The sequence below is a fragment of the Sarcophilus harrisii genome, chromosome 1 (genome assembly GCF_902635505.1).
Source record: "Sarcophilus harrisii chromosome 1, mSarHar1.11, whole genome shotgun sequence".
In the NCBI taxonomy this organism is placed as follows: domain Eukaryota; kingdom Metazoa; phylum Chordata; class Mammalia; order Dasyuromorphia; family Dasyuridae; genus Sarcophilus; species Sarcophilus harrisii.
Genome location: NC_045426.1, coordinates 53015892 through 53031681, shown reverse-complemented (window position 1 = coordinate 53031681; position 15790 = coordinate 53015892). Strand labels below are relative to the sequence as shown.

The 15790-nt window shown below is 39.5% G+C and overlaps 1 protein-coding gene across 3 annotated transcripts in view; it reads left to right on the top strand.

Annotated features, from left to right (window-relative positions):
- Positions 1–278: 278 nt before the first annotated feature.
- The window catches only part of RAF1 (Raf-1 proto-oncogene, serine/threonine kinase), a 74104-nt gene continuing 58592 nt past the window's right edge, over positions 279–15790 (top strand). Inside the window, exon 1 of one of the 3 annotated variants that reach the window (XM_031955398.1) lies at positions 279–678. The gene's annotated coding sequence lies outside the window, so the exon portion shown is untranslated. Of the gene's footprint in view, positions 679–1567; positions 2337–15790 lie in introns of those variants that run through there. The other 2 variants (XM_003762447.4, XM_031955406.1) reach the window with 2 other exon arrangements.

Here is a 15790-nt window from a genome sequence, read left to right as displayed (position 1 = left end):
GCTGGGGGGCTCAGCTCTCCCGCAGGTCCCGCCCGGCCGCCAGGCCCCTGCCCTGGGCTTCAATTCCTGCAGCCCGCCTGTCCGCCCCCTCACTAGCTCACCCGTAGTCCAAAATGGCGGCTGCAGCCGCGCGGAGACCCCGCCCCTGAGGCGGGGCCTGAGCCAGGGAAGAGGGAACGATACCGGAGCCGATGAATGGGCGCCTAGGCCGTGGCAGCGGCGGCGGCGGCGGCGGCGGGGGCCGCGGTAGGTGGGGGAGGCGCGGGGGAGGCGCCGCAGGTTAGGCCGAGGAGCGCCGAACCTCCTCGTCGCGGACTCTGGGGCCGCCATTTTAGATGGAGGCAGCGAGCCGCCGCCTGCAGTGAGGGAGCGAGCGGGGCCGGAGCGGGAGCGCGAGCGCGAGCACCGCGGCGGCCAGGGAGCGCCCTTCTACGGGCTCGGCCGGGCGGCACGGCGGCGGCGGGCGGCTCGGGCCCTCGACTCCGCGGCGGCCGGCGGGCGGGCCCCTGCCCGGGGACGATGCGGGGGCCTCCGGGGGCCCCCTCCCCCGGGTTGGGGACGCGCCGCCGCTAATCGGGCCTGGGCGCTGACGACGCGCCGCCGCCGCCTCGGCCCGGGCTGCGGGCACGCTCGGGACGGGCCGGGCCGGGACGCACGCGGCGCGCACCGGCCTCGCAGGTAGGCGACCGAGCCGGCTCAGCCCGGCAGGCGAGCGTGGGGCCTCGGGCCCGGGGAGGCCGCGGCCCGGCGGGGGAGCGGGGGCTGAGGGAGTCTGGGCCGGGGGCACTAGAAAGGGCCCGCGCCCCTCCAGGTACGGCGAGGAAACTGAGGCCGGGAAAGAGTCGAAGATATAAAGCTGCGAGAGACCACCCTCAGCCCTCTTTTGTACAGATGAGGAAACTGAAGTGGAGGGGAGGTCGTAGATCTAGAGCTGCAGGAGACATCCCCCTTCGTACAGATGAGGAAACTGACGGGCGTCTAGAGCTGCAGGAGACATTCCTCCCCACCTCCTTTTTGTGCAGACGAGGAAACTGAGGGGGTCGTAGGTCTGGAGCTGCAGGAGACATCCTCCCCTACGTACAGATGAGGAAACTGAGGGGAGGTCGTAGGTCTAGAGCTGCAGGAGACATCCCCCCTCTTTGTACAGATGAGGAAACTGACGGGGGTCGTAGATCTAGAGCTGCAGGAGACATCCCCTTTGTACAGATGAGGAAACTGAGGGGGTCGTAGATCTAGAGCTGCAGGAGACATCCCCTTTGTACAGATGAGGAAACTGACGGGGGTCGTAGATCTAAAGCTGCAGGAGACATCCCCCTTTGTACAGACGAGGAAACTGAGGGGGTCGTAGACCTAGAGCTGCAGGAGACATCCCCCCTTTGTACAGATGAGGAAACTGACGGGGGTCGTAGGTCTAGAGCTGCAGGAGACATCCCCCTTTGTACAGACGAGGAAACTGAGGGGGTCGTAGATCTAGAGCTGCTAGAGATATCCCCCTTTGTACAGATGAGGAAACTGACGGGGGTCGTAGGTCTAGAGCTGCAGGAGACATTCCCCTTTGTACAGACGAGGAAACTGAGGGGGTCGTAGACCTAGAGCTGCAGGAGACATCCCCCCTTTGTACAGATGAGGAAACTGACGGGGGTCGTAGGTCTAGAGCTGCTAGAGATATCCCCCTTTGTACAGATGAGGAAACTGAGGGGAGGTCGTAGGTCTAGAGCTGCAGGAGACATCCCCCTCCCCCCCTTTGTACAGATGAGGAAACTGACGGGGGTCGTAGGTCTAGAGCTGCAGGAGACATTCCCCGCCCCCCCCCCTCCCCCTACGTACAGATGAGGAAACTGAGGAGAGGTCGTAGATCTAGAGCTGCAAGAGATCCCTCCTCCCAGTCCATCCCGGTACAGATGAGGAAAGTGAGGCGGGGGAGGATGGGCAGGGAGGCCGTCCTAGAGCTGGAGCTTAGAAGGGACCCCCGAGGCCGAGGAGCGCGAGCCCCTCCTTGTAGAGGAGAGTAGAGGGTGGGGCAAGCGGCCTGTGCGAGCCCCCCAGCTTGGCAGCCCCAATTTGGGGGAAGCCCCGATGCAGGCTCCCCTAGGGCCGAGGAGGCTCCGGTTCATCCCCGCTGTCCCCGCCTCTCGCCCAATTTTTTGTGGCCATTGGGAGGAGGAGGAAGACGGCGAGCTCTCCTTGGGTGCATACTGCCTGGCAAGTGGCAGGGCTAAGGGAGCCCGACTTGGTTCTTTGGCGCTGAAGAGGATGCTTTTTGCCTGGTGAAACCGGATTGGGGGAGGGTAGTTTTGGAGAAAGGAACTGGGGCAGACTTTTGCGGGGATGTAAAAGTAAGTAAATTCAATTCTGAAGCGACGGGGTGTTATAAGAAATCCATTCGCTAAAGCTTAAAGGCTCTAGGAACCCAGTGAGATGCCGAAGGACATTGGCAGAAAAAGGTTTCAGGAATGTTGGTCCTCGAGCGGCTGTTAAGGTCTTCGTTTTTCATGGCGAGATTTTTTTCTCCTTTTGTCCCCATTTAATTTCATACCTCACTTGGTCAGTTTCCTTTTGTGGAAATACTATTAGCAGGACCCGGTCAGTCTCTTGGGGGTATGACCAGCTGCATAGGGCACACGGCAGTCCAGCATATGTTAAACATAGACTGATGTCCTGTGGAAATTAGTTCACTTAGTGCTCTCTTTAAATGAACATTGATTATCTTTTCTATTTGAGAACCAGGTTTCTTTTGTCCTCCTGATGCTGAAATTTGTAAACTTTTAAGTATCAAATGAAAATAGTATTACTTGTTTCTTTCTTGTTACTTGGTTGCGTGGAATTTCATGTTGTGTGTTTCGTACTTAGGAAGTAATGAATAACATTCTCCTGTGCCCTTGCTTTTTATAGTTAGCCTTGAAAGCAAATTGCTGAATTGTAAAATTTAGTTTGGACTAATTTTTTAGTATTCTAGTCGTGTGGTAGTATATGTTGGAAACTGTTGGGCAGCATCTAAGGATGCAAAGAGCAATCTGAGGATAGATTGGTAGGTAGCTTGAAAAAAAGACTGTTAACTCTGCCAACTCCAAACACACTCAGCAATGGTAACAATAGCCTAATGGAATAAACCTGTGTCAAATGCAAATTGGTGTGCATAGTGTAATATCACATCATGGAGGTATCAAAGACTGAGAGAAAAAATTGAATTTTTTTCTTACTTTGAAATGCATTCACTTTCTGTTTATAATCATTTTTAAACACAAAGTTCATATTTACTAGCAAATTTGTTAGAACAGCACTAATACGCTCTTACTGTGGTGACAATATTCCTTTATGATAGTTATAGTAATTTCTATTCACTGTGCCACCTAGCTGCCTTCAAATAGTAATTTCTATTATGTCGTGCTTGGTATGGTATGTAGTGCATATGCATTTAAGCCAAAGTCTGATATTTAGTATCTTATGAATGCTAGTCTGGTCGTTTTTAAATGGAAACAGTTGATTTATTTGACCTAACACTTTGCTAAAATAAACTTGTTACTGTTGTAGTTTAGAACTTTTCTAATTAGGTAGCCAGGGTTTGTCTTGTGTAAATTAGCAGAGATGTGTTTGTTTTTTCCAGGAACCAAGTATTTTGTGTTTCAGTAACTCTTAAGCATTTTTTCTTCATAACATTTAAAGTTATAAGATCTCTGTGAAATTCACCTGAAAAAGTTCACTATAGAACAAAAGGTTAGAAGGAGGGTGATTGGGTCACTGGAATAATCAAAATAGAGGAGGAGAAAATAATATTTGTGTTCAGAATTGAAACCTCAGACTCATTAGAATTATCACAAGTTGTTTGCTTTTGTAGTTTAAAACATGCAGTATGAAATTTGGAGTATTATATAATAGGGTAAAAAAATTGAACTTTCACTCAAAGTTAAATGTCATTTGCCTTTTCTTAAGGTGTGTGTGTGTGTGTTTGTGTGTGTTTTAAATTGCTTTGCATCTGAAAGCTTTGTGGAATCTTGTTTCTTGAAGGCAAGATTTTATTAATCTTTTTATACCCCATAACTCCTAAGTCAGTATCGACATAGTAATTGCTTAGTAAACAATTCAATTCAGGTCAGTTTTACTTTTTATGAAATATAATCATATAATCATAAGTTCAATTTTTTTTCATCTCTATTCTCTCTCCTTAATATTACAAGCTACTTCTGCAAATATTCTGACTTAATTTTTATGCTGTTATAGCAACTTTATGATTATGTAAGATTTTGGTCTTATAACATGTTTTATTTTAGTAATTTGTCATTTAATGGCAGAAAAAGTTGCATGAGAAGATATATTTTGTTTAACATTTAGACCATTTCTATATCTCCAGAATAGGTTTTTAGTTAAATAGTATATTCTGCCTTGGTGTTGACTTAAAATTCTTATCCTAATGATTGTTATTGAAAGATGGTGGATTAAATTGTCAGTCAATGGAAGTGTGTGGAAAGGGTATAATTGAGAAGCTTAAATCTTAAAATGCCTTAAGTAGACTTAGAAAAGTTCTGCTCATAGGAATGAAAAATCTTCAAAGTGAATGTCTTTAGATAAACACTGTGCTACAATGTATTTGGAAGGTTGGAGTTTGGGTTTATACTGTTCAAATTTGGAGGGTAGTGAACTTTTCACCCAACTCGAGTAAGTAGATTCCAAATATGTTGGTCTTTATATTTGTAAGATCACAATAGCTAATTATGTGTTTATGTGAAAATTGCTATAGAACTCTTGTAGGATAGTCATATTTGGGCTGAGTTAAAATTTCTTAATGATAAAAATATTTCATTTTTAATATTGCAGTGTTTTAGAACCATTCTGTTTCAACATTTTCTGGCATGCTTAATTGAATAATTTATAGTGTTTTCATTTAAGAGAAGTTCTGTTTGTTTTTTTCTCCTAATTCTGTTTCTAGGATCTGATCTGTGTGGATTCAGATATCTAGTGAGGTGTGGATTCTTTTGTTATTGGCTTTGACCAATCACAGCTATCTGAAGTTTGTTTTTTTTTTTTCCCTTCAAATTACTAACAAAAGTCTGCTAATTAGCATCACATTCCAATCAATGCACATAGAATTTCTTGAGAACACTTGACAGTCTAGATTTATTTTTAGACCAGACTCCTAGGAAAGTTGCCTCATTGACTCTGACTGGGTGTGGTATGTTGGTTAACTTAGTCTTAAAACTGACTCAAATTTATAGAATCTTTGAGGTCTGAAAGCTTATGTACATTTCTTTTGCCCTAAAATCAGTGTTTTAGGGGAACCAACTATATGCCTTGTAGTCATATGTCTGATTGTTTTTCATAGATACTGATGGAACTGTACATTTATAATATTCTTGTCCTTTCTACCTGTCTGACTTGAATTGAATAATAGGAGTAACTATGATATACATGTTTTAATAAAGATTTTCCTTTTCTTCATGTTTCTAGACTTTTCTGGAAGGCAAAAATGTTATAACCATTTCTTTGAAGGAAGTTAATATTTGATTAAAATTCTGCTTTTTTTCCCTCAAAATAAGAGAGGCTGAGTCAAGTTTCCTATATTCTGCCACTTATTCCTTTTAGATTTAAGAACATCTGAGTTGCTGACTTTCCTACTTTGAAAACTCGGCCTATCTGGGTGTGACATCTCCTTAGGCATGGATTGGTCAGCTTTTCCTTTTCTGGGGCAAAGAAAATTAAGAAAGGAACTTCATTTTCTGTGATTTGAAGTTATTTCATGCAGGAGAGAGATCTGAATCAGTACCTATAATTGTCTGTTATTGATTGAGTCCTTTGAGAAAGGCTAAGTTCTGAAGTACAATTTGTTGTGCACCTATTGATGTATTAGATCAGAGATTCTAATGTTGGAATCCTACTTGGGCATAGCTGGTTCTGAAAAATAAATGTCACTCCTTTGTATACGCAGATCAGATGATCTCTGAGGTTCCTTTCAGCTCTGAATCCTCTCATTTTGCAAACTATCATAGTGTATCCCACTGTGGGCAGTATTTTCTCAGAGACAGTTTTATTTCTGTAAGAAAGGTCGTATCAGGAGAAATTAGTTCTCTTCTGGAATTCTCTGAAGTTCCTACATGTCCAGTGTGAATATTTGTATCAGATATTTATTAGATTGAAAGTTCCTTCAGGACAGGCTTATCACAGTATCTGGGACCTAGTAGGGGCTTAATAAATGTGCATTGACCAATACCAAATGGTTCATCATTGTTATCTACATTAGCTCTTATTAGCAGACTGTACTGTAAGAAAGGTGTGGACAATAAAGATTCCCTCCTCTAGAAAGAATATTAGGGAATGTATATAAATGTCATGTCCCCTTTTAGTACCTTATTTTATGACTTGAGTGAGCTATAATTGAGAGGAGAGATTATCTATGACAGTCTTCTGCACTGATTAATTTAGTTCCCTGGCAAATTCAGTTCAATTCAAGTAGCATTGATTAAATGCCTGTTTTGAAGCACTGTATTAGAAGCAGGAAATACAAAGACAAAAATGAAAAACAGGTTCTGTTATCAAGGAGCTTACATTATCCCGGTGAAATAAAACATTTATACAAAAGTAGTTACAAGATAATTTCAGGAGCTAGAGACTTTAGAAAAAAATTCCACTAAGAGGGAGTCCCGTAGTTGAACTTTGAAAAAAGATAAGGATTTGGAGGATGGGATGGGGGTATTCTGAACAATTACAGGTATCCTGAACAGCCTGAGAAAAGGCATTGAAGCACCAGATGAAATGCTAAGTTCAAATTGGCCAAAGTGTAGACCACTTTTGAAGGGCAATAATATAAAATGAGTCTGGAAACAGAGTGGGAAATGCTTTAAATGTCAACCAGATTAGTTTGTATTTTATTCTAAAAGTGATCAGGAACTCTTGAGCCTCTACTACAGGGGTCCTCAAACTAAGGCCCGTGGGCCAGATGCAACAGCTGAGGACATTTATCCCCCTCACCCAGGGCTATGAAGTTTCTTTATTTACAGGCCCACAAAACAAAGTTTTTGCTTTTACTATAGTCCGGCCCTCCAACAGTCTGAGGGACAGTGAACTGGCCCCCTATTTAAAAAGTTTGAGGACCCCTGCTACTAGGCTCTAAAGCGATGTCATGAGACCTCTTATGAGGGTAAAAGGAAATCTAGGGTACACAGCTCTTTTGTTGCTCCATGCATGCTCTACATATGTCCCTCATTATCATGTTGTGATAAATTTTTTTTGGTTCACTTTCTCTAGGGATCTTATGTACAAAGAGAGATTGTCACTAGTTTGAAAGTAATATTTTGTACCAAATGCCTTAGTAAATGCTAGTGCTGAAAGGTAATTGAAGATAGTCAAGTTGTTGAGCATTTATTAAGGACTTACTTTATAAGACATTGTGCTGAGGATACAGAGAAAGACAGAAACAGTCCCTTTCCTTAATTATTTGTTTGTTTTTGCTGAGGCAATTGGGGTTAAGTGACTTGCCAAGGTCACACAGCTAGGAAGTGTTAAGTGTCTGAGGCTGGATTTGAACTCAGGTCCTCCTGACTTCAGGGCTGGTGCTCTATCATCCACTTTGCCACCTGGCTGCCCTGGAGATCACACTTTATTGGGGGAAACAGCATATAGACCATGTACAAACAAGATAGATAACCGGACAAACGAGATAATCTTAAGAGGGCAGGTATTAGCATTAAGAGAGATCAAGAAAGGCTTTGGCAGAAGATGGATTTATAGTTGAGTCTTGAAAGAAGCTAGGAAACCAGGAGGCACAGTTGAGGAAGAAAAAAAAACTAATCATCATGGACTGCCAGTGAAAATGTATGGAATGATTCCTAGCCAATTATCAATTGTGTGGGCTGTGAGGGCTTGTGAGCTAGAATACTAGAGAAGGAGGGAATGGTAATTACTGAACCATTGGAATGCTCAATTGGGGGAATGGGCACAGAGGGGGTTCTACACCATGCCATGCTCAGATGAATGCTTCAGGACAGCTGAAGTGGAGTTGGATCTGAGAAGGGAGAGACTTGGACCAAGGAAGCAATTAGGAGGCTGACTGAATAGGCCAGAGGTGATGAGGATCTGACCTGGTGGTTGCTATATAAATGGAATTGTCAGAATTTGATAGTTGAGTAAATGGGGCTAGGGTGGTAGTAGTATGAAACTGAGATTTACTCTGAAGTTGACAGTTGTATGACTGAAAGGATATTGATATGAGCAACAGAAATAGTGAGGTTTTGAGGAAGGGTAGATTTAAGGGCAAATAATGAAAATGAGTTCTAATTTGTAAATGTTGAGTCTGAGAAATCCAGATAGAGATGCTCAGTAGGCATTTGTTGATAGAGGAGTAGAGTTTAAGTGAAAGATGGAAGTGTGGTGGTTTATCTGTATAGAAATAATAATCTATCCCATGGGAACCGATAAAGAGCTGATGGTGATTATAGCTAACATTATTATTATTATTTTTTATTTAATAGCCTTTTATTTACAGGTTATATGCATGGGTAACTTTACAGCGTTAACAATTGCCAAACCTCTTGTTCCAATTTTTCACCTCTTACCCCCCACCCCCTCCCCTAGATGGCAGGATGACCAGTAGATGTTAAATACATTAAAATATAAATTAGATACACAATAAGTATACATGACCAAAACATTATTTTGCTGTATAAAAAGAATCAGACTCTGAAATATTGTACAATTAGCTTGTGAAGGAAATCAAAAATGCAGGTGGGCATAAATATAGGGATTGGGAATTCAATGTAATGGTTTTTAGTCATCTCCCAAAGTTCTTTCTCTGGCCGTAGTTGGTTCAGTTCATTACTGCTCCATTGGAAATGATTTGGTTGATCTCGTTGCTGAGGATGGCCAGGTCCATCAGAACTGGTCATCATATAATATTGTTGTTGAAGTATATAATGATCTCCTGGTCCTGCTCATTTCACTCAGCATCAGTTCGTGTAAGTCTCTCCAGGCCTTTCTGAAATCATCCTGTTGGTCATTTCTTACAGAACAGTAATATTCCATAATTTTCATATACCACAATTTATTCAGCCATTCTCCAACTGATGGACATCCATTCAGTTTCCAGTTTCTAGCCACTACAAAAAGGGCTGCCACAAACATTCGTGCACATACAGGTCCCTTTCCCTTCTTTATAATCTCTTTGGGATATAATCCCAGTAGTAACACTGCTGGATCAAAGGGTATGCACAGTTTGATAACTTTTTGAGCATAGTTCCAAACTACTCTCCAAAATGGTTGGATTCGTTCACAACTCCACCAACAATGCATCAATGTCCCAGTTTTCCCGCATCCCCTCCAACAATCATCATTATTTTTTCCTGTCATCTTAGCCAATCTGACAGGTGTGTAGTGGTATCTTAGAGTTGTCTTAATTTGCATTTCTCTGATTAATAATGACTTGGAGCATCTTTTCATATGACTAGAAATAGTTTCAATTTCTTCATCTGAGATTTGTCTGTTCATATCCTTTGACCATTTTTCAATTGGAGAATGGCTTGATTTTTTATAAATTAGAGTTAATTCTCTATATATTTTGGAAATGAGGCCTTTATCAGAACCTTTGACTGTAAATATTTTCCCAGTTTATTGCTTCCCTTCTAATCTTGTCTGCATTAGTTTTGTTTGTACAAAAACTTTTCAGTTTGGTATAATCGAAATTTTCTATTTTGTGATCAGTATAGCTAACATTATTATAGAAAGGTTCCTATGGTGCCTAAGTGCTTTACAGTTATTTCTGTCCTCACACAGATCTTGGGAGAAAGGTGCTATTATTACTCTGATTTTACAGTTAAGGAAACATAGGCAAATAAATAGGTACATTGATTTGCCCAGAGAGCCTCACAATTAGTATTAGAGACTGTATTTGAATTCAGGTCTTCCTGACTGCAGATTTAGCACTCTATCCACTGTGCCACCTAGCTGAAGAAAAGCGAAACTAAAGAATTCAGTCTTGAGGAATGTCCATACTAAATGGGAAGGAGGAGCTGGAAAAGGAATCAGGAAAGGAGAGTGATGAAAGCGGGGGTGGAAGAACATAGGGAAGAGCAGCATCAGTAAGACATGGAAAAAGAATGTGCCAATAGATGGGTTGGTCACCTGTATCAGAAGTTCAAAAAGGTTATGAAGGAACAGAACCGAGGAAAGGACATAGGACCTAGCAATTAAAAAGATCACTGCACCATAAATTAGATGTTTTTGTTTATACAGTTGAATTTTTGTATACACACACACATCACTAATGCAGTTAAAAATAGAAGGGAAACATTTAACTGGGTTAATTTTTTTCACATAAAGTTTCTGTAATAAAGGTCTGGTATTTGAGATGATTAACAAATGAAATCATATTTAGAGGAATAAGAGTCATTCCCCAATAGATAAGAGTGGTCAAAGGATTTAAATAGACAGTTTTCAAGGAAAGAAACACAAATTAACAACTATATAAAAATCCTTAAAATCACAGATAATTAGAGATATGCACATTAAAATATCTAATTAAAACAAAATTTATACGTATCAAATCGAGAAAGAGGATAAAAATGGAAAATTTGAAGTTTCAGGAAAACAGAAATGTTAATGCACTGTGATGAGGTATGGACTGGTCCATCCATTCTGGAAAGCAATTTGGAACTAAACCTCCCAAATTCCTAAAACAGAAATGCCCTTTGACCCTAACTCCTAGGTTTACACCATGAAGAGATTTAGAGTATAAGGGAAAGGACCCATACGTACAAAAATATTTATTATAGTAGTTCCTTTTGTCATAATAAAGAACTATAAAATAAGAGGGTGCCCACCAATTGGGGAATTATTGAACAGACATAGTTATGAATTATCAGAATTCGATTACTTCATAAAAAATGATGAAAGGAAAAGGTTTCAGAAAAACCTAGGTAGATTTATATGAATTGATGCATAATGAAGAGAGCAGAACCAGGAGAACAAAATATAAATAACATTGTAAAGAAAGACAACTTTAAAAGACTTCAAAACTATGATCAGTGAGTTGACAAGGCACTGTCAGAAGATTGATGACACATGCTGTGCTTTTCCTGATAGGTAAAGGACTCCATATGTAGAATGAGATTTACATTTTTGACCATGGCCAATATAAGAATTAATTTTGCTTACCGATATATTTCCTAAAACAGGGGTCCTCAAACTACGGCCCCCGGGCCAGGTTTATTCCCCTCATCCAGGTCTATGAAGTTTCTTTATTTAAAGGCCCACAAAACAAAGTTTTTATTTTTACTATAGTCCGACCCTCCAACAGTCTGAGGGACAGTGAACTGGCCCCCTATTTAAAAAGTTTGAGGACCCCTGTGACCTAAAACTTTTAAATTTTTTTCAATTTGTCAGTGAGGTGGGATTAAAAGAAGGCTAGGGCCAACCAAAAAGGGCAGTCAAAACAACATAGAAAAGGAAGAAAAGAAATTTCCTGAAGCCTTTTTATAAACATAGAAGAGAAGAGAAGTCAGAAGGGGGACAGCTTTGATAGTCACAAATTAAAAAAAAAATTCCCCAATTAACTATATTTCTCATAATTTTAGCTCCATTGGTTTTGTTGTGCAAAATTTTTTAGTCTTAGTTCACAGATGAGGAGACCGAGTAAAATAAGTTTTTTTCCTTAAGTTCATTTAGTATTGGTGTCATAGAATCTAAGACTTCTGAATTCCAGTTTATAGTCTTTTTAAGAACCATGGATTTCTCTTTAAAGACAGAATACTATATATCATCAGTTTGAAATGTACTCTGTTGAAGAAAGGACAAGATTTTTTGATTAAAAAATAAGATGACAAGCTTCAAAGACTGGATCTTCCACATTCTACCTTTCTGTCCTTTTCTGCTCTTAATTTCTGGTATGTGGTATATTTTCCAGACAAACTGGATTTATTATTTTCCAATCTTCTGCTTTACCTTTGTTTATGCTGTTCTCATCATCCTCTTTTCCATTCCTCTCCTTTATTTCTTCAGCTAATACTCTTTGTTCAAAACCCAACTCAATAACTAACTCTTCTGAAGCCATGTTTGTTGCCATTCTGGGGCGAATATGCAAATATGAAATAAGCTGAAGCTTTAACTTGCAATGAGCTTACATCCCTAATATGGGAATGGGATGTGTGTGTGTGTGTGTGTGTGTGTAATACAAAGTATTATGGATAAAAGAGAAATTCAGACAGAGTTCTTTAAGAAAATTTAAGGGAGGAGAGAAGTCACTTGGCAGCTGACAGGAGGAAAAGCTTTCTAAAGAAGGGCCTTAAAAGAAGAGAAGGATTCTGATAGGTGGAGCTCAGAAGGGGCTTTGTGGAAGGAGATTAGAGAATACAATTGGGTGACATCTAAGAATCTAGTTTGTTGGACATATAGAAGGCTAGGGAGGACTGTAATCTGGGGTAAGATTTTAGAAGCTGAGGCATTTATGTTTTATCCTTTGGGCAGTAGAGAGCCACCAAAAGCTTTTGAACAAGAGGTGTGGTTAAACCTGTGCATTACAAACATTTTATCATCTGAATATGAAAGATGTGTAAAGGATGCATTCTGGAGGCAATGGAGGCATTCTGGACTATTTATGTGGCATGTACAGTAATGTTCAGATGAAAGGTAATGAAGATCTAAACCAGGAGCGTGTAGTATTAAATAGAGAGGAACAGATGGTTATAGGACAGATATCTATGGAGATAGAATTCATAGCACTTGGCAAGTGATCAGATATGAAGGCCAGGGAAAAAGAACCAAAGATAATGAAGTTTGAAGATTGGATGACTGGGAGGCCAGTGATGCCATTAAGCCAGATAAAGAAGTTAGGAAAGGGATGACCCAGAAGGGAAGGAAGAGAAATACAGTTCTGGATGCGGGATCAGAGGATCTGAAGCTTGAAGGCAAGTCATGTTGATTTTGGGAATAGGAATTATAGTCACGTGATTTTTTAGACATGGCAGGATGGTCAAATAACTTGGGAGCCTGATGGGAGGAGTTGAATGGGCTTGAAAAGGCTGGGGGGGGGGTGTTGGGGGGATCCTTGCTTCCTTATAGGCATACTTCTTTATGCAATAAATAAATTTCTGACAAAAATGAATTTCTACAAAATAAAATGTGCTATAAAACATTATAGCAAGTATATATCTGGACCTCTTGCCTTATGAACAGTCAAAAGTGTAGGAGTTCCGATAAGAATTGGGAGATTTTTCTCTATGATGGCTCAGGGATGATGAGATGGGAGATTGATAAAGATGTCTTGCCAAGATGTAAAAACACTGTGGATTGTTTAGTGGGTTGTGAAAAAAAAATCTTCTTTATTTATTTAGTGGGGAAAATACCGATCGATTTAAACATTTGTTTCGAATTTTATACCATTAGTTTTTAATTTATACCATTAATTTAAGGATGATTTTAGTGAGAGACATCATAATGTAGTGCTAAATAAAGTGCTAGAATTGGACTAAAAAAATCCAAGGTTCATATCTCATCTGTGATGCTTATGACTTTTGAGCAAGTCACTAAACATTTCTAAAACTTCAGTTTCATCAAGTGTAATATACTGTTTGGACTAGTAGCCCCTCAGATCCCTTCCAGCTCTAGATTAATGAAGCTTTGATTTTTATGACATCAAATCTTAGATTAGTTGCAGTCTGCATGCAAGAAATTGTATCTCCTTGATGTATGATTTTAATTGATTTTTTTTAACTTTTCAGTGCTTATTAACATAATTTTCTGACAAAAAGGAAAGAAAATTCAGTTATGTTTGCATCAAGGATTTTTAAAAAATAAATTGTTCAGAATGTATTCTACCCTTCATATACATTACTTCACCTTTAGTAATGTTATATCAGATATATTAATTTATATGTATTCCCCCCTCCCCCCAACCTGCATCTACTAGTGTCTTCCTTTCTGATAGTACCTTCTATTCTTTTCTGTATATCCTGTATGACCCTAGTTATTTATGTGTTGTTTTCCCTAATATACCCAGCTCCTTGAAGGAGGAGGCTATTTTTGCCTTTCTTTCTGTACATAGTGCTTAGTATAGTGCTTAGCACAGTGCCTGGCTCATCCCAAGTACTTAATAAATGTTTGTTGACTTGATCCATTTTCTTAATTTTCATCATCTCTTACAGTATGGTAATATTCCATTAGATTTCTGTATTACAGCTTTGGTCAAAGGTTACCAGAGTCATTTTATTACTGTTATAAAAATTGCAGCTATACATATTTTGGTGTATATGAAGCTTTTCTTTTTATTATTGACCTTCTTGAGTTGTATCAATTAGTGGGATGCTTGGGTCAAAGGGTACGAACTTTTTAGTTTCTCTAGGCAATTCTGAATTACTTTTCAGAATGATTATCAACCCCTCCAACACTATTTCCATCTTTTATCATTTTGTTTATTTGCTAAGTGTGAAGTATTTCTCTTGTTATTAGTAATTTGGCATATTCTTTTTGGTATAAATATAATAGAATAAAATAAGATTATGACGGGGAAATTTTCCTTTCTCCTCAATTCCTTCATTTCCCAACTTTCAAGTATTTCACCAATCCCATCCATAATGATAACTTGGAGATAAGAAGTGGTGAATTTCAATTTTACTAGATGACTGACCCGAGTAAGTTACTTAACTTCTGTTTCTTTATTTACAAAAATGAAGAGGTAGTGGTTAGATTCAGTGGTAACTAAGGTCTTTTACAAGTACAAAATTATTTTGTGTGTATCTCTTTCTCCATAAACCAGCTTTATTTGGGACTGGGGTCCTGAATCCATTGGGTAATGATAAAAAATTGCATGCTTTTTGTAGCATTTGAGTAAAATATTGCAAAAGAATCACAGGGAATTAGAGATGTTAATATAAAATGCTGTTGGAAGAGTGAATGAACACCAGACTAGTTGTTATAAACATAATAAATATAAATTTCAGTCCTTATTAAAGAGTGTATTTATTCTAAAGCAAATTACTTAATCATTAACACCAGAAGAGGTTGACACAAAGATCAGGAACTTGCTATCCTTTTTATTTGTTGTTGTTGTTATTGTTTACATTAGGATACATGAAATAGGCAAAATGACAATATTTAATATATATATATTTTAAAGTAAAAATCACACATTTAGAAGAATTAAAATAGGTAAAGGGCAGAATTATTTCCTTGTCTAAAGGAACTCATTATTAACCTCTTAAACACAACTTTGGTGTTTTAGATATCATAACGTGTTTTGGTCTTTGATTTGCTCACTTTTTAATGAGTATGAAGGGATCATTTTCTTTTTTTTTTTTTAATAGCTTTTTATTGGACAAAACATATGCATGGGTAATTTTTCAACATTGACACTTGCAAAAACTTCTGTTTCAACTTTTCCCCTCCCCTCTACCCCCTCTCTTAGGTGGCAGGTAATCCCATACATATTAAATATGAGTAACCTATTTTCAAAATAAATCTTTAATAGGCACCCTTTTTGACATAGGAGGGAGTAGACGTCATAGATAAACACAATACATCTTAAAAACTTGATGCCTGCCAACCCTAGAGGAAATCATTGCTATTTACATATTAAAGTAGATGCAAAGAGGCATGGGGGAGTTTCAGCTTGTTTGAAACTAGATCAGTCCAAGTTGGGGGAGTGGGAGAAAAGGAAGTTTTTTTAATTTTAAAAGATCAATGTAAATATTTTCCTAAAACACCACTTTGATTAGCTCACAGCTCTTCTTCAATTCTCATTGGCTCAAATTTAATGTTTAAAGGATAAAGGTCAAATTCTTTAGCCTAGTGTTCAGTGCCCTCCACTGCCTGGCCA